We start from the raw sequence: 21,777 nt of genomic DNA, 5'->3' as shown, positions 1-21,777 counted from the left end.
CCTCGTCCGCCGGGACGGACCGCCTCTGGGGGGCGCCCTCGCTGCCGCGCACCAAGCGACCGCCATTCCCACGCCGACCGCCCCGCCAAAGCCCCGGCCGGGCGCCCGCCCTCCACCGTCCGGCTCGCCCCAGCCCCTCTCCACAGGCTGCTCGGCGAGGCAGCTGCGCGCACCGAGAGAGGACCCACCCGCCGCCCGTCCCGGCAGCTGTGCAGCTGTGCAGCGCGCGCCGCGCGTCGCGTCGCGTCGCAGGGAGCCCCGTGCGCCAGCCGCTGGGGGCGGGCCGCTCGTCGGGCGCTGCGGGAGCAGAGGAAGCCTTGGCTCGGCCGTGCCGAACGACCGCCGCCCGACGGCGAGGGGCCTCGGGAGGGGTCCCCGTGGGCAGGCCGGGCACGGGTGGCGGCCTGCGCCTGGCTGGAGGGCGGCAGGGCGAAGAAGCGCCCTCGGGGGCTGGAGGGCGGGGCGCGGCAGGGCGAAGAAGGGCCCTCGGGGGCAAGCGGCCGGACGCAGAGCGGCGCCAGCCACCAAAAAGGGACGTCTTGCCTCCCCGTCGGGGAATCGAACCCCGGTCTCCCGCGTGACAGGCGGGGATACTCACCACTATACTAACGAGGACGGCGGCGGCCGCCCCGGCGCCCGACCGCTCTCCGGCTGCCTGCCGACGCCGACCCCCGCCCTCGAGGCCCTGCCCGCCACCGGTGCCCGGCACGTGTGCCCCATCCGACCCGACAGCCAAACGACCGCGTCATCCAGCAAAGCGGCCCGCGGCCCGCACACGACCCCGACCGCGCGCCCGGCCCTGGCGGCGGCGGCGACGGCGGCTGGAAATGCCGAGTCTGCGCCGCCTCTTGCCTCCCGTGCGGAGATCGCGCCGCGAGGAAGAGGCCTCTCGAGAGGGCCAGCAGGCGGCGAGGAGAGGGGGCGCGCGCCGGCCGCGGCCTTGTCCCGGCCGGCGCCGGGGTGGGCGACGGGGCGGCGGCGGCGGTGGAGCCGGGCGAGTCCGCTGGCCTTGCTCCCCGTCGGCCGGCGCGCGCGTCCCGTCCGTGGCGCGCCCACAAAGACGCCGCCAGGCGCCGCGGGCGGCCAAGGGCCCCGCCGGCCGCGTCGGCTCCCAGCCAGGCGAGCGGCCACGCGCCCAGGCCCGCCGTCAGGATGGCCGAGCGGTCCTAAGGCGCTGCGTTCAGGTCGCAGTCTCCCCTGGAGGCGTGGGTTCGAATCCCACTCCTGACACGCCGACCTTTTGGCCCGCCCAACCAACGCCCGCCTACCCGGGCCTCCCGCACACCCGAGCGCCGCCCTTGGCCGCCTTCCTGGCCGGCCCGGGCTGGCGCTCTGGCCTGTGGCCGCCGCGCCAAACTCCAGGCCCCTACACGCACGCCTCTCCACCCCACCCGCTTCTCACGCCCGCCGCGCGCCTGGCGCACTCAGCCCAGGAGGCTGCCCCAGCGCCTCGAACCCACTGGCAACCGGCCTTCCCACAGCGCGCGCGCCCCCGCCCACTCACTCACACACCCTTCCCACCGGACCCCACACGCGGGGGCTTCAGGACTTCGCGCCCATCGTTCCTCGCCTGCTCTCCCCTTCCCCTCCGCACACGAGCCCCCCCATTAGGGGGTTGTGTAGCCCTCCCTCCCACTCGCGCTCCCACTCCCACTCCCACTCCCCCTCCCCCACCCCACCCCACCCCACCCCACCCCACCCACCCGACCCTGCGTGAGCAAAGCCCTCCACGGGTCACCCTCCGACTTCTGCCTGGCGCACAGCGCCGCTCTTGGAGCGCCACGCCTGCGCAACGGGCGGCACACCGTCCAACACGCTGTCCTTTCCCACAGCCCCCGGCCGCCCGGCCCGCCCATCCTCTCCACACCCTGCTCAGGTCGCCGTCCCCATCTCGGTGGCCTGTGGTGCCCACCACGACTTTTTCACCTCGGGGCCTCGCCCGGCCACACATGCCTGCCTCCCGGGCCCCACGCAGCCCGGCCTTCTGCTCGCCAGCCCACCACAGCACCCTCCCTGCACGGGGCCTGCCTGGCACGCGGGCCCAACCCGGCAAGCTGGCTCCGGGGAGCAGCGAGCCGAAGCCCTGGATCCCCGTCGCCCACACGCCACGTCGGGCCCACGGCCGGGGCCAAGCCCCGTCTGCACGCGCGAAGGCGCCGGGGGCCCAAACCCACGACGACACGACGGCGCGCCTCCTCCGCGGGCGGCCCGCCGGCCGGCAGCCACTCTGCCAAAGCGCGCCGCCATCCAAGACCGCGCTCCTGCCTCGCCACCAACGCACCCCGGAGCCGGACCCTTGCGGGCGAGCCGTCGGCCAGAGCGCAGGCGCCAGGCTCAGGCCCCTCGGGTCTCTTGGCCTGAGCGCCGCTCAGCGGCGGGCGGCCGAGGCGGCGCTCCCCAGCCTGCGGCTCCCACGGCCGCCCCCACGCCACGGCCCTCCCGCCCAGCCCAGCCCTGCCCAGCCCTGCCCTGCCCTGCCCTGCCCTGCCCTGCCCTGCTCTCGTCCGGCAGGCCGCGCCGTTGGCGCCCGCGCACGGCCACGCGCCCAGCGCACCCGCGGGGAAGCCCGCCGCCCAGGGGACTTGGGCACGGGCCCGTGGGTCGTCGAAGGGAACGTCGCCCGCCACAGATCGCCGCCCCTCGTTGGCACTCGAGCGCGGGCCAGGCTGGGCGCGGCTCCTGGCCCGGCGACGCCGGCAGGGTCGCGGCGGCCCTGGGCCGGACACAAGGCGCGGGATGGGCCGAGGCCGCCCCGCTCTGTCGCGGCCCTCCGCGCCTCGGCGCACAGGTGCCACCGCGCCTCCGGGTCTCCCTGCTCCGCACCCCTCCTACCGCGCCCGCCCCCGAGCGCTCCAGGGCCCCGCAGCCTCTCTTCCAGCTGCCCCGTCCGCCGACTGGCTCGGATGGAGGAGATGGCCCCGCAGGGCCGTGACCAGTGTCGGGCGGCTGGTGGCGAGCGCCGCTGGGGCGGCGCCTGGTGGCGCCGGCCACCGGTGCATGGGTGGTTCAGTGGTAGAATTCTCGCCTGCCACGCGGGAGGCCCGGGTTCGATTCCCGGCCCATGCAGCACCCCGTCCCCTTGGTCCCGCGGCCCCGACGTCCAGCTTAGGCTGCCTCTCCTGCGCTCGAGGCCGCCCCCACACACCAACACCTTCCGCCCGCCCCGGGCCCTCGCTCTCGCCCTGGAGACAAAAGTCCCCCCCCCCTCCGCCCCCAAACACGCACCCCGGGAACCAAACGCCCGCCCCCAAACCCCCGTGCCCTGACACATTCACGGCCCAGCCACTCTCGTGCCCGCGCACCTTCCTTCCTTGTCCCTCTTCTTTTCCTTCCCGTGACCCCGCTCGAGTCACGCGTTTCCCTTCGAGGGACACTCTCCCGCAGCACACGCGGGCCCATGCACGCCCCACCTCCTCACGCTCCGCCACCTTTCCCCGCTCTCTGGCTCGCTCTGACCCCGGCCGGCAAGTTACGCGGCGTTGGCACTGCCGGCAGGAAGGAACGTGCCGCTCCTACGGGTGACCCACCGCCTTCTCCCGGAGGGTCCCCGTGTCCTGATGGCGCGCCCTCGAGTCTTTCCAAAGAGTTCCGCGAGATCGTCACCATGCACGCCCGCCGTGTGTTCACCTGATCCCGCTCGGCCGCCATCGGTTGCCAACGCTCGCCGGGCCCTCCACCACCGAAACCACCTGCGCCGCCACTGCCACCCAGTCCACCCACCCCGCCCCTCCCCCCTTCCCCCGGCGCCAGCACCAAGTCCACCACGCGTCAGCACCGGCACCACGACGAATCCTCGCCGCCACCCCCGCCCCCAGGACGCCCCGAGGACACTGCCAAGCCCGCCGCCGCCACCCCAGCCTGCAAGCCCCAAGCCGCACCCCAGCCCCAACCCCTCCACCTCCACCCTCCCCACCCCCCTGCTCCAACACCCCGACGCCTGTCAGGCCCCTCCTCCCCGCGCCCCCACTTTCCAAATCCTTCCCGGCCGGGGATCCTCCGTTCCGTTGGTCCCTTTGGCCTCTTCTCAACTCAACCCCCAACGCACACCCGAGACGCGACTCTCTGTCCCCAGGACAGGTCGTTTCTGTCTCTGGGGCAGGGGCATTCCCCGCCCTTGCCCGCTCCCCACCCCTCCTCTCACCCTACTCCTTAGCCTCACCACCTCGCAGCGCAGCACAGCCAGTCTCGCCCGCCGGCGTCCTCTCCCACCGCAGGGGCTTCCGTCTTCCTCGCACCGGAGCCCACTGCCCCTGCTTGCCACCCGCCGCTCCTTACGGCCTCCAGGCCCCCCGCCCCACCATCCGCCAACAACCCCGCGGACCCTGTGGTCCTCTCTCGCACGACCCGCCCCGAGGACTCGCTTCCCCCGGCCCTGTCCCCCCCCCCCCCCCCCAGGCCCCCCGGCCCCCCCCCAACCCTAGATCTCACCCGCCGCCACCCGTGCCGGCCAAGGGGCCTGGCCGCCCGGAGCCTGCCTGAGCGGCCCGTTCCCGCAAGCCCCGCACCTCCTCCGGGCCCGCGGCGCTCCGCTCGCACACCCGGGACTCCTCCTCACGCCACCCACCGCGCGGCTCACCGCCGTGCCCTCTTCCTGGGGTCACTTGGCCCTGTGCCCTGACCCGCGTGGGGGGCCACCCACCGGGACCGACGCCTCCATCCCGCACCGTCTCCCGCCCCCGCACGCGCACGCCCAGCACCCCGGCCGGGCCCGTGGGGGAGCTTCCCGCGCTCACGGGGCGCACCCCTATGCCCACCGGGGGCGCCTTGGCACAGGGGAGAACGGCTCCGTCAAAGTCCAGCGTGGGGCCCGCGGCAGCTTCCTGCCGCTCATCGGCTCGGCCCTCCCCTCTGCCTCGGCCGGAACCGGTCCCTGGACAGATACTCAGCTCCGCTGGCTCACGGCGGCGCGCCCGTCGTGGCGGCAAGGGGCCGGAGAGCTGCCATCTCCTTTGGGGAGCAGCCGCAGGAGAAGATGGATGCGGGGCTGGAGAGAGGGATGGCGTGGGTGGACGCCGAGGCGGGAAGGGGAACGCCGTCCAAAGTCCCAGCTCGGTGGGGGGAGGGGCGTGGGGGAGGCAAGAGTTCCGGGGAACGCCCGGCCACTTGGCCATAGGACGCGGAGCGTCGCTGAGGCCACTGGAAGAAAACGCTGGCCACCCCCGCCACCCGTCCGCCCCCAGCCCCTCCCCACCTGCTTGCCCGTGGCGTTTTCCGGAACGGCCTCCTGTAGCTCCCTGCTCTGTCTCCTCCGCGGCGGGCTGGTCTCGCTAGCCCGACGGACGGACGGGTCGAGGGTCACTGGCCCATCTCCGCCTCTCGGGCGCCGCGGCCGGGCCCTCGGCTCCCACGCCCGCGCGAGACCCAGACGCCCCTGGCGCCCAATCGCCGGGCCCCCGGGACACGCAGCGGGCCCAGGACCCGGCAGGCGGCGGCGGGAAAGCTGCCGGCGCCTTGGCTGGCGCGAGGGGCGAGGCCAGGGACCACAGGTCTCGGCAGGTGGCCCGACCGGTCCAGGGAGACCCCTGCCCCCTCCCGCCCGCACCCCAGCCCCAGCCCCCACCGGCGGCCCCACCTCGGGAGGGACCAAGGGGCGGCTTGGGGGCCGCGAAACTGTCGCGGCCGAAGCCAGGCTGCGGGAGAGTCGAAGCGCGTGCGGGGGCCGGCGGGGGCTGTGCGCCCGCGGCCACGGCGGGAGAGAGGCGGCCCCAGCCACCGAGGAAGAGGGGAAGCGAGGCGAGCGTCCGAGGAGGAGGAGGAGGAGGAGGGAGACGCCCAGGGGGCGAGCGGGGGCCGAAAGGTCTGCCGTTGGCAGGGGTGGAGGGCGTGGCAGGGTCAGGGCTGGACGTGGCGGGTGGCCTTGTCGGGAGGCCGAGGCCAGGGGGCGAGGGGCGAAGCGAGCGAGCTCCGGCGCGGGCTAAAAGTGTGCGTGGTGGGGGGGGAGGGGTCGCGGCCGCCCGCGCCGCGCCGGGGAGGCGGAGGTCGGGCGGCCGGCAGGCGGGCAGGCGGAGAGGAAGAAGAAAGGCTTCCCTGACCGGGAATCGAACCGGGCCGCGGCGGTGAGAGCGCCGAATCCTAACCACTAGACCACCAGGGAGCGTCGGGCTTCGCGCCTCGCCTGCGCCTCCTGGACCCGGGGCCCGCAGCCCGCCCGCTCGCCGCTCCCTCGCCGCCGGGGCCCCTGCCTTGCGCAGGCCAGCCGCCCGCCGCCCCGGCCCAGGCACGCGCCCTCGCCGGCTTCCTGCTCGCCGCGCCCTCGCGCGCTGCGCGCGCACACACGCACACACACACACGCACACACACACACACGCACAGCCGCACGCCCGCCGCCCGCCGCCCGCCTCCGGGGCGGGGAGGGCCCCGCAGCTCGGCAAAAGGTCGGCCCGCTGCGTTGGCCGGGAATCGAACCCGGGTCAACTGCTTGGAAGGCAGCTATGCTCACCACTATACCACCAACGCCGCACAGCCCGGCCTGCCCCGAGACGCCGGCCCGGGGCTCGCGCCACAGCAGTCCGGCCGCCGCCGCCGCCGCCGCCGCCGCCGCCGCCGCCGCCGCCTGGCGCAGCCCTGCTCCGACGCCCGCCCGCCCGCAGCGCGCGCTGCCACCGGCGCCACCAACCGCCGCCCCGCGCCAGCGCCAGCGCCGCGCCCGACGCGGCAGCCCTCGTCCGCCGGGACGGACCGCCTCTGGGGGCGCCCTCGCTGCCGCGCCACCAAGCGACCGCCATTCCCACGCCGACCGCCCCGCCAAAGCCCCGGCCGGGCGCCCGCCCTCCACCGTCCGGCTCGCCCCAGCCCCTCTCCACAGGCTGCTCGGCGAGGCAGCTGCGCGCACCGAGAGAGGACCCACCCGCCGCCCGTCCCGGCAGCTGTGCAGCTGTGCAGCGCGTCGCGCGTCGCGTCGCGTCGCAGGGAGCCCCGTGCGCCAGCCGCTGGGGGCGGGCCGCTCGTCGGGCGCTGCGGGGAGCAGAGGAAGCCTTGGCTCGGCCGTGCCGAACGACCGCCGCCCGACGGCGAGGGGGCCTCGGGGAGGGGTCCCCGTGGGCAGGCCGGGCACGGGTTGGCGGCCTGCGCCTGGCTGGAGGGCGGGGCAGGCGAAGAAGCGCCCTCGGGGGCTGGAGGGCGGGGCGCGGCAGGGCGAAGAAGGGCCCTCGGGGCAAGCGGCCGGACGCAGAGCGGCGCCAGCCACCAAAAAGGGACGTCTTGCCTCCCCGTCGGGGAATCGAACCCCGGTCTCCCGCGTGACAGGCGGGGATACTCACCACTATACTAACGAGGACGGCGGCGGCCGCCCGGGCGCCCGACCGCTCTCCGGCTGCCTGCCGACGCCGACCCCCGCCCTCGAGGCCCTGCCCGCCACCGGTGCCCGGCACGTGTGCCCCATCCGACCCGACAGCCAAACGACCGCGTCATCCAGCAAAGCGGCCCGCGGCCCGCACACGACCCCGACCGCGCGCCCGGCCCTGGCGGCGGCGGCCGGCGGCTGGAAATGCCGAGTCTGCGCCGCCTCTTGCCTCCCGTGCGGAGATCGCGCCGCGAGGAAGAGGCCCTCTCGAGAGGGCCAGCGAGGCGGCGAGGAGAAGGGGGCGCGCGCCGGGCCGCGGCCTTGTCCCGGCCGGCGCCCGGGGTGGGCGACGGGCGGCGGCGGCGGTGGAGCCGGGCGAGTCCGCTGGCCTTGCTCCCCGTCGGCCGGCGCGCGCGTCCCGTCCGTGGCGCGCCCACAAAGACGCCCGCCAGGCGCCGCGGGCGGCCAAGGGCCCCGCCGGCCGCGTCGGCTCCCAGCCAGGCGAGCGGCCACGCGCCCAGGCCCGCCGTCAGGATGGCCGAGCGGTCTAGGCGCTGCGTTCAGGTCGCAGTCTCCCCTGGAGGCGTGGGTTCGAATCCCACTCCTGACACGCCGACCTTTTGGCCCGCCCAACCAACGCCCGCCTACCCGGGCCTCCCGCACACCCGAGCGCCGCCCTTGGCCGCCTTCCTGGCCGGCCCGCTGGCGCTCCGGCCTGTGGCCGCCGCGCCAAACTCCAGGCCCCTACACGCACGCCTCTCCACCCCACCCGCTTCTCACGCCCGCCGCTGCGGGCCTGGCGCACTCAGCCCAGGAGGCTGCCCCAGCGCCTCGAACCCACTGGCAACCGGCCTTCCCGACACAGCGCGCGCGCCCCCGCCCACTCACTCACACACCCTTCCCACCGGACCCCACACGCGGGGGCTTCAGGACTCGCGCCCCATCGTTCCTCGCCTGCTCTCCCCTTCCCCCTCCGCACACGAGCCCCCATTAGGGGGGTTGTGTAGCCCTCCCCTCCCCTCTCGCGCTCCCACTCCCACTCCCACTCCCCCTCCCCCACCCCACCCCACCCCACCCCACCCGACCCTGCGTGAGCAAAGCCCTCCACGGGTCACCCTCCGACTTCTGCCTGGCGCACAGCGCCTCGCTCTTGGAGCGCCACGCCTGCGCAACGGGCGGCACACCGTCCAACACGCTGTCCTTTCCCACAGCCCCCGGCCGCCCGGCCCGCCCATCCTCTCCACACCCTGCTCAGGTCGCCGTCCCCATCTCGGTGGCCTGTGGTGCCCACCACGACTTTTCACCTCGGGCCCTCGCCCGGGCCACACATGCCTGCCTCCCGGGCCCCCACGCAGCCCGGCCTTCTGCTCGCCAGCCCACCACAGCGCCCTCCCTGCACGGGGCCTGCCTGGCACGCGGGCCCAACCCGGCAAGCTGGCTCCGGGGAGCAGCGAGCCGAAGCCCTGGATCCCCGTCGCCCACACGCCACGTCGGGCCCACGGCCGGGGCCAAGCCCCGTCTGCACGCGCGAAGGCGCCTCGGGGGCCCAAACCCACGACGACACGACGGCGCGCCTCCTCCGCGGGCGGCCCGCCGGCCGGCAGCCACTCTGCCAAAGCGCGCCCGCCATCCAAGACCGCGCTCCTGCCTCGCCACCAACGCACCCCCGGAGCCGGACCCTTGCGGGCGAGCCGTCGGCCAGAGCGCAGGCGCCAGGCTCAGGCCCCTCGGGTCTCTTGGCCTGAGCGCCGCTCAGCGGCGGGCGGCCGAGGCGGCGCTCCCCAGCCTGCGGCTCCCACGGCCGCCCCCACGCCACGGCCCTCCCGCCCAGCCCAGCCCTGCCCAGCCCTGCCCAGCCCTGCCCTGCCCTGCCCTGCCCTGCCCTGCCCTGCTCTCGTCCGGCAGGCCGCGCCGTTGGCGCCCGCGCACGGCCACGCGCCCAGCGCACCCGCGGGGAAGCCCGCCGCCCAGGGGACTTGGGCACGGGCCCGTGGGTCGTCGAAGGGAACGTCGCCCGCCACAGATCGCCGCCCCTCGTTGGCACTCGAGCGCGGGCCAGGCTGGGCGCGGCTCCTGGCTTCCTCCGGCGACGCCGGCAGGGTCGCGGCGGCCCTGGGCCGGACACAAGGCGCGGGATGGGCCGAGGCCGCCCCGCTCTGTCGCGGCTCCTCCGCGCCTCGGCGCACAGGTGCCACCGCGCCTCCGGGTCTCCCTGCTCCGCACCCCCCTCCTACCGCGCCCGCCCCCGAGCGCCCTCCAGGGCCCCGCAGCCTCTCTTCCAGCTGCCCCGTCCGCCGACTGGCTCGGATGGAGGAGATGGCCCCGCAGGGCCGTGACCAGTGTCGGGCGGCTGGTGGCGAGCGCCGCTGGGCGGCGCCTGGTGGCGCCGGCCACCGGTGCATGGGTGGTTCAGTGGTAGAATTCTCGCCTGCCACGCGGGAGGCCCGGGTTCGATTCCCGGCCCATGCAGCACCCCGTCCCCTTTGGTCCCGCGGCCCCGACGTCCAGCTTAGGCTGCCTCTCTCCTGCGCTCGAGGCCGCCCCCACACACCAACACCTTCCGCCCGCCCCGGCCCTCGCTCTCGCCCTGAGACAAAAGTCCCCCCCCTCCGCCCCCAAACACGCACCCCGGGAACCAAACGCCCGCCCCCAAACCCCCGTGCCCTGACACATTCACGGCCCAGCCACTCTCGTGCCCGCGCACCTTCCTTCCTTGTCCCTCTTCTTTTCCTTCCCGTGACCCCGCTCGAGTCACGCGTTTCCCTTCGAGGGACACTCTCCCGCAGCACACGCGGGCCCATGCACGCCCCACCTCCTCACGCTCCGCCACCTTTCCCCGCTCTCTGGCTCGCTCTGACCCCGGCCGGCAAGTTACGCGGCGTTGGCACTGCCGGCAGGAAGGAACGTGCCGCTCCTACGGGTGACCCACCGCCTTCTCCCGGAGGGTCCCCGTGTCCTGATGGCGCGCCCTCGAGTCTTTCCAAAGAGTTCCGCGAGATCGTCACCATGCACGCCCGCCGTGTGTTCACCTGATCCCGCTCGGCCGCCATCGGTTGCCAACGCTCGCCGGGCCCTCCACCACCGAAACCACCTGCGCCGCCACTGCCACCCAGTCCACCCACCCCGCCCTCCCCCTTCCCCCGGCGCCAGCACCAAGTCCACCACGCGTCAGCACCGGCACCACGACGAATCCTCGCCGCCACCCCCGCCCCCAGGACGCCCCGAGGACACTGCCAAGCCCGCCGCCGCCACCCCAGCCTGCAAGCCCCAAGCCGCACCCCAGCCCCAACCCCTCCACCTCCACCCTCCCCACCCCCCTACTGCTCCAACACCCCGACGCCTGTCAGGCCCCTCCTCCCCGCGCCCCCACTTTCCAAATCCTTCCCGGCCGGGGATCCTCCGTTCCGTTGGTCCCTTTGGCCTCTTCTCAACTCAACCCCCAACGCACACCCGAGACGCGACTCTCTGTCCCCAGGACAGGTCGTTTCTGTCTCTGGGGCAGGGGCATTCCCCGCCCTTGCCCGCTCCCCACCCCTCCTCTCACCCTACTCCTTAGCCTCACCACCTCGCAGCGCAGCACAGCCAGTCTCGCCCGCCGGCGTCTCTCTCCACCGCAGGGGCTTCCGTCTTCCTCGCACCGGAGCCCACTGCCCCTGCTTGCCACCCGCCGCTCCTTACGGCCTCCAGGCCCCCCCGCCCCACCATCCGCCAACAACCCCGCGGACCCTGTGGTCCTCTCTCGCACGACCCGCCCCGAGGACTCGCTTCCCCCGGCCCTGTCCCCCCTCCCCCGCTCAGGCCCCTCGTCCCCACCCCAACCCTAGATCTCACCCGCCGCCACCCGTGCCGGCCAAGGGGCCTGGCCGCCCGGAGCCCCTGCCTGAGCGGCCCGTTCCCGCAAGCCCCGCACCTCCTCCGGGCCCGCGGCGCTCCGCCGCACACCCGGGACTCCTCCTCACGCCACCCACCGCGCGGCTCACCGCCGTGCCCTCTTCCTGGGGTCACTTGGCCCTGTGCCCTGACCCGCGTGGGGGCCACCCACCGGGACCGACGCCTCCATCCCGCACCGTCTCCCGCCCCCGCACGCGCACGCCCAGCACCCCGGCCGGGCCCGTGGGGGAGCTTCCCGCGCTCACGGGGCGCACCCCTATGCCCACCGGGGGCGCCTTGGCACAGGGGAGAACGGCTCCGTCAAAGTCCAGCGTGGGGCCCGCGGCAGCTTCCTGCCGCTCATCGGCTCGGCCCTCCCCTCTGCCTCGGCCGGAACCGGTCCCTGGACAGATACTCAGCTCCGCTGGCTCACGGCGGCGCGCCCGTCGTGGCGGCAAGGGGCCGGAGAGCTGCCATCTCCTTTGGGGAGCAGCCGCAGGAGAAGATGGATGCGGGGCTGGAGAGAGGGATGGCGTGGGTGGACGCCGAGGCGGGAAGGGGAACGCCGTCCAAAGTCCCAGCTCGGTGGGGGAGGGGCGTGGGGAGGCAAGAGTTCCGGGGAACGCCCGGCCACTTGGCCATAGGACGCGGAGCGTCGCTGAGGCCACTGGAAGAAAACGCTGGCCACCCCCGCCACCCGTCCGCCCCCAGCCCCTCCCCACCTGCTTGCCCGTGGCGTTTTCCGGAACGGCCTCCTGTAGCTCCCTGCTCTGTCTCCTCCGCGGCGGGCTGGTCTCGCTAGCCCGACGGACGGACGGGTCGAGGGTCACTGGCCCATCTCCGCCTCTCGGGCGCCGCGGCCGGGCCCTCGGCTCCCACGCCCGCGCGAGACCCAGACGCCCCTGGCGCCCAATCGCCGGGCCCCCGGGACACGCAGCGGGCCCAGGACCCGGCAGGCGGCGGCGGGAAAGCTGCCGGCGCCTTGGCTGGCGCGAGGGGCGAGGCCAGGGACCACAGGTCTCGGCAGGTGGCCCGACCGGTCCAGGGAGACCCCTGCCCCTCCCGCCCGCACCCCCAGCCCCAGCCCCCACCGGCGGCCCCACCTCGGGAGGGACCAAGGGGCGGCTTGGGGGCCGCGAAACTGTCGCGGCCGAAGCCAGGCTGCGGGAGAGTCGAAGCGCGTGCGGGGGCCGGCGGCGGGCTGTGCGCCCGCGGCCACGGCGGGAGAGAGGCGGCCCCAGCCACCGAGGAAGAGGGGAAGCGAGGCGAGCGTCCGAGGAGGAGGAGGAGGAGGAGGGGAGACGCCCAGGGGGCGAGCGGGGGCCGAAGGTCTGCCGTTGGCAGGGGTGGAGGGGCGTGGGCAGGGTCAGGGCTGGACGTGGCGGGTGGCCTTGTCGGGAGGCCGAGGCCAGGGGCGAGGGGCGAAGCGAGCGAGCTCCGGCGCGGGCTAAAGTGTGCGTGGTGGGGGGGGGTCGCGGCCGCCCGCGCCGCGCCGGGGAGGCGGAGGTCGGGCGGCCGGCAGGCGGGCAGGCGGAGAGGAAGAAGAAAGGCTTCCTGACCGGGAATCGAACCCGGGCCGCGGCGGTGAGAGCGCCGAATCCTAACCACTAGACCACCAGGGAGCGTCGGGCTTCGCGCCTCGCCTGCGCCTCCTGGACCCGGGGCCCGCAGCCCGCCCGCTCGCCGCTCCCTCGCCGCCGGGCCCCTGCCTTGCGCAGGCCAGCCGCCCGCCGCCCCGGCCCAGGCACGCGCCCTCGCCGGCTTCCTGCTCGCCGCGCCCTCGCGCTGCGCGCGCACACACGCACACACACACACGCACACACACACACACGCACAGCCGCACGCCCGCCGCCCGCCGCCCGCCTCCGGGGCGGGAGGGCCCCGCAGCTCGGCAAAAGGTCGGCCCGCTGCGTTGGCCGGGAATCGAACCCGGGTCAACTGCTTGGAAGGCAGCTATGCTCACCACTATACCACCAACGCCGCACAGCCCGGCCTGCCCCGAGACGCCGGCCCGGGGCTCGCGCCACAGCAGTCCGGCCGCCGCCGCCGCCGCCGCCGCCGCCGCCGCCTGGCGCAGCCCTGCTCCGACGCCCCGCCCGCCCGCAGCGCGGCGCTGCCACCGGCGCCACCAACCGCCGCCCCGCGCCAGCGCCAGCCGCCGCGCCCGACGCGGCAGCCCTCGTCCGCCGGGACGGACCGCCTCTGGGGGCGCCCTCGCTGCCGCGCCACCAAGCGACCGCCATTCCCACGCCGACCGCCCCCGCCAAAGCCCCGGCCGGGCGCCCGCCCTCCACCGTCCGGCTCGCCCCAGCCCCTCTCCACAGGCTGCTCGGCGAGGCAGCTGCGCGCACCGAGAGAGGACCCACCCGCCGCCCGTCCCGGCAGCTGTGCAGCTGTGCAGCGCGCGTCGCGCGTCGCGTCGCGTCGCAGGGAGCCCCGTGCGCCAGCCGCTGGGGGCGGGCCGCTCGTCGGGCGCTGCGGGGAGCAGAGGAAGCCTTGGCTCGGCCGTGCCGAACGACCGCCGCCCGACGGCGAGGGGCCTCGGGGAGGGGTCCCCGTGGGCAGGCCGGGCACGGGTTGGCGGCCTGCGCCTGGCTGGAGGGCGGGGCAGGGCGAAGAAGCGCCCTCGGGGGCTGGAGGGCGGGGCGCGGCAGGGCGAAGAAGGGCCCTCGGGGGCAAGCGGCCGGACGCAGAGCGGCGCCAGCCACCAAAAAGGGACGTCTTGCCTCCCCGTCGGGGAATGAACCCCGGTCTCCCGCGTGACAGGCGGGGATACTCACCACTATACTAACGAGGACGGCGGCGGCCGCCCGCCCGACCGCTCTCCGGCTGCCTGCCGACGCCGACCCCCGCCCTCGAGGCCCTGCCCGCCACCGGTGCCCGGCACGTGTGCCCCATCCGACCCGACAGCCAAACGACCGCGTCATCCAGCAAAGCGGCCCGCGGCCCGCACACGACCCCGACCGCGCGCCCGGCCCTGGCGGCGGCGGCGACGGCGGCTGGAAATGCCGAGTCTGCGCCGCCTCTTGCCTCCCGTGCGGAGATCGCGCCGCGAGGAAGAGGCCCTCTCGAGAGGGCCAGCGAGGCGGCGAGGAGAAGGGGGCGCGCGCCGGGCCGCGGCCTTGTCCCGGCCGGCGCCCGGGGTGGGCGACGGGGCGGCGGCGGCGGTGGAGCCGGGCGAGTCCGCTGGCCTTGCTCCCCGTCGGCCGGCGCGCGCGTCCCGTCCGTGGCGCGCCCACAAAGACGCCCGCCAGGCGCCGCGGGCGGCCAAGGGCCCCGCCGGCCGCGTCGGCTCCCAGCCAGGCGAGCGGCCACGCGCCCAGGCCCGCCGTCAGGATGGCCGAGCGGTCTAAGGCGCTGCGTTCAGGTCGCAGTCTCCCCTGGAGGCGTGGGTTCGAATCCCACTCCCTGACACGCCGACCTTTTGGCCCGCCCAACCAACGCCCGCCTACCCGGGCCTCCCGCACACCCGAGCGCCGCCCTTGGCCGCCTTCCTGGCCGGCCCGGGCTGGCGCTCTGGCCTGTGGCCGCCGCGCCAAACTCCAGGCCCCTACACGCACGCCTCTCCACCCCACCCGCTTCTCACGCCCGCCGCTGCGCGGGCCTGGCGCACTCAGCCCAGGAGGCTGCCCCAGCGCCTCGAACCCACTGGCAACCGGCCTTCCCGACACAGCGCGCGCGCGCCCGCCCACTCACTCACACACCCTTCCCACCGGACCCCACACGCGGGGGCTTCAGGACTTCGCGCCCCATCGTTCCTCGCCTGCTCTCCCCTTCCCCCTCCGCACACGAGCCCCCCCATTAGGGGGGTTGTGTAGCCCTCCCTCCCACTCGCGCTCCCACTCCCACTCCCACTCCCCCCCCCCCCACCCCACCCCACCCCACCCCACCCCACCCGACCCTGCGTGAGCAAAGCCCTCCACGGGTCACCCTCCGACTTCTGCCTGGCGCACAGCGCCTCGCTCTTGGAGCGCCACGCCTGCGCAACGGGCGGCACACCGTCCAACACGCTGTCCTTTCCCACAGCCCCCGGCCGCCCGGCCCGCCCATCCTCTCCACACCCTGCTCAGGTCGCCGTCCCCATCTCGGTGGCCTGTGGTGCCCACCACGACTTTTCACCTCGGGGCCTCGCCCGGGCCACACATGCCTGCCTCCCGGGCCCCACGCAGCCCGGCCTTCTGCTCGCCAGCCCACCACAGCGCCCTCCCCTGCACGGGGCCTGCCTGGCACGCGGGCCCAACCCGGCAAGCTGGCTCCGGGGAGCAGCGAGCCGAAGCCCTGGATCCCCGTCGCCCACACGCCACGTCGGGCCCACGGCCGGGGCCAAGCCCCGTCTGCACGCGCGAAGGCGCCGGGGGCCCAAACCCACGACGACACGACGGCGCGCCCTCCGCGGGCGGCCCGCCGGCCGGCAGCCACTCTGCCAAAGCGCGCCCGCCATCCAAGACCGCGCTCCTGCCTCGCCACCAACGCACCCCGGAGCCGGACCCTTGCGGGCGAGCCGTCGGCCAGAGCGCAGGCGCCAGGCTCAGGCCCCTCGGGTCTCTTGGCCTGAGCGCCGCTCAGCGGCGGGCGGCCGAGGCGGCGCTCCCCAGCCTGCGGCTCCCACGGCCGCCCCCACGCCACGGCCCTCCCGCCCAGCCCAGCCCTGCCCAGCCCTGCCCAGCCCTGCCCTGCCCTGCCCTGCCCTGCCCTGCCCTGCTCTCGTCCGGCAGGCCGCGCCGTTGGCGCCCGCGCACGGCCACGCGCCCAGCGCACCCGCGGGGAAGCCCGCCGCCCAGGGGACTTGGGCACGGGCCCGTGGGTCGTCGAAGGGAACGTCGCCCGCCACAGATCGCCGCCCCTCGTTGGCACTCGAGCGCGGGCCAGGCTGGGCGCGGCTCCTGGCTTCCTCCGGCGACGCCGGCAGGGTCGCGGCGGCCCTGGGCCGGACACAAGGCGCGGGATGGGCCGAGGCCGCCCCGCTCTGTCGCGGCTCCTCCGCGCCTCGGCGCACAGGTGCCACCGCGCCTCCGGGTCTCCCTGCTCCGCACCCCCTCCTACCGCGCCCGCCCCCGAGCGCCCTCCAGGGCCCCGCAGCCTCTCTTCCAGCTGCCCCGTCCGCCGACTGGCTCGGATGGAGGAGATGGCCCCGCAGGGCCGTGACCAGTGTCGGGCGGCTGGTGGCGAGCGCCGCTGGGGCGGCGCCTGGTGGCGCCGGCCACCGGTGCATGGGTGGTTCAGTGGTAGAATTCTCGCCTGCCACGCGGGAGGCCCGGGTTCGATTCCCGGCCCATGCAGCACCCCGTCCCCTTTTGGTCCCGCGGCCCCGACGTCCAGCTTAGGCTGCCTCTCCTGCGCCGAGGCCGCCCCCACACACCAACACCTTCCGCCCGCCCCGGGCCCTCGCTCTCGCCCTGGAGACAAAAGTCCCCCCCCCTCCGCCCCCAAACACGCACCCCGGGAACCAAACGCCCGCCCCCCAAACCCCCGTGCCCTGACACATTCACGGCCCAGCCACTCTCGTGCCCGCGCACCTTCCTTCCTTGTCCCTCTTCTTTTCCTTCCCGTGACCCCGCTCGAGTCACGCGTTTCCCTTCGAGGGACACTCTCCCGCAGCACACGCGGGCCCATGCACGCCCCACCTCCTCACGCTCCGCCACCTTTCCCCGCTCTCTGGCTCGCTCTGACCCCGGCCGGCAAGTTACGCGGCGTTGGCACTGCCGGCAGGAAGGAACGTGCCGCTCCTACGGGTGACCCACCGCCTTCTCCCGGAGGGTCCCCGTGTCCTGATGGCGCGCCCTCGAGTCTTTCCAAAGAGTTCCGCGAGATCGTCACCATGCACGCCCGCCGTGTGTTCACCTGATCCCGCTCGGCCGCCATCGGTTGCCAACGCTCGCCGGGCCCTCCACCACCGAAACCACCTGCGCCGCCACTGCCACCCAGTCCACCCACCCCGCCCCTCCCCCTTCCCCCGGCGCCAGCACCAAGTCCACCACGCGTCAGCACCGGCACCACGACGAATCCTCGCCGCCACCCCCGCCCCCAGGACGCCCCGAGGACACTGCCAAGCCCGCCGCCGCCACCCCAGCCTGCAAGCCCCAAGCCGCACCCCAGCCCCAACCCCTCCACCTCCACCCTCCCCACCCCCCTACTGCTCCAACACCCCGACGCCTGTCAGCCCCTCCTCCCCGCGCCCCCACTTTCCAAATCCTTCCCGGCCGGGGATCCTCCGTTCCGTTGGTCCCTTTGGCCTCTTCTCAACTCAACCCCCAACGCACACCCGAGACGCGACTCTCTGTCCCCAGGACAGGTCGTTTCTGTCTCTGGGGCAGGGGCATTCCCCGCCCTTGCCCGCTCCCCACCCCTCCTCTCACCCTACTCCTTAGCCTCACCACCTCGCAGCGCAGCACAGCCAGTCTCGCCCGCCGGCGTCCTCTCCCACCGCAGGGGCTTCCGTCTTCCTCGCACCGGAGCCCACTGCCCCTGCTTGCCACCCGCCGCTCCTTACGGCCTCCAGGCCCCCCGCCCCACCATCCGCCAACAACCCCGCGGACCCTGTGGTCCTCTCTCGCACGACCCGCCCCGAGACTCGCTTCCCCCGGCCCTGTCCCCCCCCCCGCTCAGGCCCCTCGTCCCCACCCCAACCCTAGATCTCACCCGCCGCCACCCGTGCCGGCCAAGGGGCCTGGCCGCCCGGAGCCCCTGCCTGAGCGGCCCGTTCCCGCAAGCCCCGCACCTCCTCCGGGCCCGCGGCGCTCCGCTCGCACACCCGGGACTCCTCCTCACGCCACCCACCGCGCGGCTCACCGCCGTGCCCTCTTCCTGGGGTCACTTGGCCCTGTGCCCTGACCCGCGTGGGGCCACCCACCGGGACCGACGCCTCCATCCCGCACCGTCTCCCGCCCCCGCACGCGCACGCCCAGCACCCCGGCCGGGCCCGTGGGGGAGCTTCCCGCACGGGGCGCACCCCTATGCCCACCGGGGGCGCCTTGGCACAGGGGAGAACGGCTCCGTCAAAGTCCAGCGTGGGGCCCGCGGCAGCTTCCTGCCGCTCATCGGCTCGGCCCTCCCCTCTGCCTCGGCCGGAACCGGTCCCTGGACAGATACTCAGCTCCGCTGGCTCACGGCGGCGCGCCCGTCGTGGCGGCAAGGGGCCGGAGAGCTGCCATCTCCTTTGGGGAGCAGCCGCAGGAGAAGATGGATGCGGGGCTGGAGAGAGGGATGGCGTGGGTGGACGCCGAGGCGGGAAGGGGAACGCCGTCCAAAGTCCCAGCTCGGTGGGGGGAGGGCGTGGGGGAGGCAAGAGTTCCGGGGAACGCCCGGCCACTTGGCCATAGGACGCGGAGCGTCGCTGAGGCCACTGGAAGAAAACGCTGGCCACCCCCGCCACCCGTCCGCCCCCAGCCCCTCCCCACCTGCTTGCCCGTGGCGTTTTCCGGAACGGCCTCCTGTAGCTCCCTGCTCTGTCTCCTCCGCGGCGGGCTGGTCTCGCTAGCCCGACGGACGGACGGGTCGAGGGTCACTGGCCCATCTCCGCCTCTCGGGCGCCGCGGCCGGGCCCTCGGCTCCCACGCCCGCGCGAGACCCAGACGCCCCTGGCGCCCAATCGCCGGGCCCCCGGGACACGCAGCGGGCCCAGGACCCGGCAGGCGGCGGCGGGAAAGCTGCCGGCGCCTTGGCTGGCGCGAGGGGCGAGGCCAGGGACCACAGGTCTCGGCAGGTGGCCCGACCGGTCCAGGGAGACCCCTGCCCCCTCCCGCCCGCACCCCCAGCCCCAGCCCCCACCGGCGGCCCCACCTCGGGAGGGACCAAGGGGCGGCTTGGGGGCCGCGAAACTGTCGCGGCCGAAGCCAGGCTGCGGGAGAGTCGAAGCGCGTGCGGGGGCCGGCGGGGGCTGTGCGCCCGCGGCCACGGCGGGAGAGAGGCGGCCCCAGCCACCGAGGAAGAGGGGAAGCGAGGCGAGCGTCCGAGGAGGAGGAGGAGGAGGAGGGGAGACGCCCAGGGGGCGAGCGGGGGCCGAAAGGTCTGCCGTTGGCAGGGGTGGAGGGGGCGTGGCAGGGTCAGGGCTGGACGTGGCGGGTGGCCTTGTCGGGAGGCCGAGGCCAGGGGGCGAGGGGCGAAGCGAGCGAGCTCCGGCGCGGGCTAAAAGTGTGCGTGGTGGGGGAGGTCGCGGCCGCCCGCGCCGCGCCGGGGAGGCGGAGGTCGGGCGGCCGGCAGGCGGGCAGGCGGAGAGGAAGAAGAAAGGCTTCCCTGACCGGGAATCGAACCCGGGCCGCGGCGGTGAGAGCGCCGAATCCTAACCACTAGACCACCAGGGAGCGTCGGGCTTCGCGCCTCGCCTGCGCCTCCTGGACCCGGGGCCCGCAGCCCGCCCGCTCGCCGCTCCCTCGCCGCCGGGGCCCCTGCCTTGCGCAGGCCAGCCGCCCGCCGCCCCGGCCCAGGCACGCGCCCTCGCCGGCTTCCTGCTCGCCGCGCCCTCAAAACGCTGCGCGCGCACACACGCACACACACACACGCACACACACACACACGCACAGCCGCACGCCCGCCGCCCGCCGCCCGCCTCCGGGGCGGGAGGGCCCCGCAGCTCGGCAAAAGGTCGGCCCGCTGCGTTGGCCGGGAATCGAACCCGGGTCAACTGCTTGGAAGGCAGCTATGCTCACCACTATACCACCAACGCCGCACAGCCCGGCCTGCCCCGAGACGCCGGCCCGGGGCTCGCGCCACAGCAGTCCGGCCGCCGCCGCCGCCGCCGCCGCCGCCGCCGCCGCCGCCGCCTGGCGCAGCCCTGCTCCGACGCCCGCCCGCCCGCAGCGCGCGCTGCCACCGGCGCCACCAACCGCCGCCCCGCGCCAGCGCCAGCGCCGCGCCCGACGCGGCAGCCCTCGTCCGCCGGGACGGACCGCCTCTGGGGGCGCCCGCTGCCGCGCCACCAAGCGACCGCCATTCCCACGCCGACCGCCCCGCCAAAGCCCCGGCCGGGCGCCCGCCCTCCACCGTCCGGCTCGCCCCAGCCCCTCTCCACAGGCTGCTCGGCGAGGCAGCTGCGCGCACCGAGAGAGACCCACCCGCCGCCCGTCCCGGCAGCTGTGCAGCTGTGCAGCGCGCGTCGCGCGTCGCATCGCGTCGCAGGGAGCCCCGTGCGCCAGCCGCTGGGGGCGGGCCGCTCGTCGGGCGCTGCGGGGAGCAGAGGAAGCCTTGGCTCGGCCGTGCCGAACGACCGCCGCCCGACGGCGAGGGGGCCTCGGGGAGGGGTCCCCGTGGGCAGGCCGGGCACGGGTTGGCGGCCTGCGCCTGGCTGGAGGGCGGGGCAGGGCGAAGAAGCGCCCTCGGGGGCTGGAGGGCGGGGCGCGGCAGGGCGAAGAAGGGCCCTCGGGGGCAAGCGGCCGGACGCAGAGCGGCGCCAGCCACCAAAAAGGACGTCTTGCCTCCCCGTCGGGGAATCGAACCCCGGTCTCCCGCGTGACAGGCGGGGATACTCACCACTATACTAACGAGGACGGCGGCGGCCGCCCCGGCGCCCGACCGCTCTCCGGCTGCCTGCCGACGCCGACCCCCGCCCTCGAGGCCCTGCCCGCCACCGGTGCCCGGCACGTGTGCCCCATCCGACCCGACAGCCAAACGACCGCGTCATCCAGCAAAGCGGCCCGCGGCCCGCACACGACCCCGACCGCGCGCCCGGCCCTGGCGGCGGCGGCGGCGGCGGCTGGAAATGCCGAGTCTGCGCCGCCTCTTGCCTCCCGTGCGGAGATCGCGCCGCGAGGAAGAGGCCCTCTCGAGAGGGCCAGCGAGGCGGCGAGGAGAAGGGGGCGCGCCGGGCCGCGGCCTTGTCCCGGCCGGCGCCCGGGGTGGGCGACGGGGCGGCGGCGGCGGTGGAGCCGGGCGAGTCCGCTGGCCTTGCTCCCCGTCGGCCGGCGCGCGCGTCCCGTCCGTGGCGCGCCCACAAAGACGCCCGCCAGGCGCCGCGGGCGGCCAAGGGCCCCGCCGGCCGCGTCGGCTCCCAGCCAGGCGAGCGGCCACGCGCCCAGGCCCGCCGTCAGGATGGCCGAGCGGTCAAGGCGCTGCGTTCAGGTCGCAGTCTCCCCTGGAGGCGTGGGTTCGAATCCCACTCCTGACACGCCGACCTTTTGGCCCGCCCAACCAACGCCCGCCTACCCGGGCCTCCCGCACACCCGAGCGCCGCCCTTGGCCGCCTTCCTGGCCGGCCCGGGCTGGCGCTCCGGCCTGTGGCCGCCGCGCCAAACTCCAGGCCCCTACACGCACGCCTCTCCACCCCACCCGCTTCTCACGCCCGCCGCTGCGCGGGCCTGGCGCACTCAGCCCAGGAGGCTGCCCCAGCGCCTCGAACCCACTGGCAACCGGCCTTCCCGACACAGCGCGCGCGCCCGCCCACTCACTCACACACCCTTCCCACCGGACCCCACACGCGGGGGCTTCAGGACTTCGCGCCCCATCGTTCCTCGCCTGCTCTCCCCTTCCCCCTCCGCACACGAGCCCCCCATTAGGGGGGTTGTGTAGCCCTCCCTCCCACTCGCGCTCCCACTCCCACTCCCACTCCCCCCTCCCCCCACCCCACCCCACCCCACCCCACCCGACCCTGCGTGAGCAAAGCCCTCCACGGGTCACCCTCCGACTTCTGCCTG

At 75.7% G+C, this 21,777-nt stretch overlaps 1 non-coding gene across 1 annotated transcript; it reads left to right on the top strand.

Annotated features, from left to right (window-relative positions):
* The first annotated feature begins 21,169 nt into the window (after window positions 1–21,169).
* TRNAL-CAG (transfer RNA leucine (anticodon CAG)) lies at window positions 21,170–21,251 on the top strand. Its single transcript has one exon. It is a non-coding gene; the product is annotated as a tRNA-Leu (tRNA).
* Window positions 21,252–21,777: the final 526 nt, after the last annotated feature.

This window comes from Equus asinus, chromosome 25, assembly GCF_041296235.1.
Source record: "Equus asinus isolate D_3611 breed Donkey chromosome 25, EquAss-T2T_v2, whole genome shotgun sequence".
Lineage (NCBI taxonomy): Eukaryota > Metazoa > Chordata > Mammalia > Perissodactyla > Equidae > Equus > Equus asinus.
This window is presented reverse-complemented; position numbering and strand designations above follow the sequence as displayed.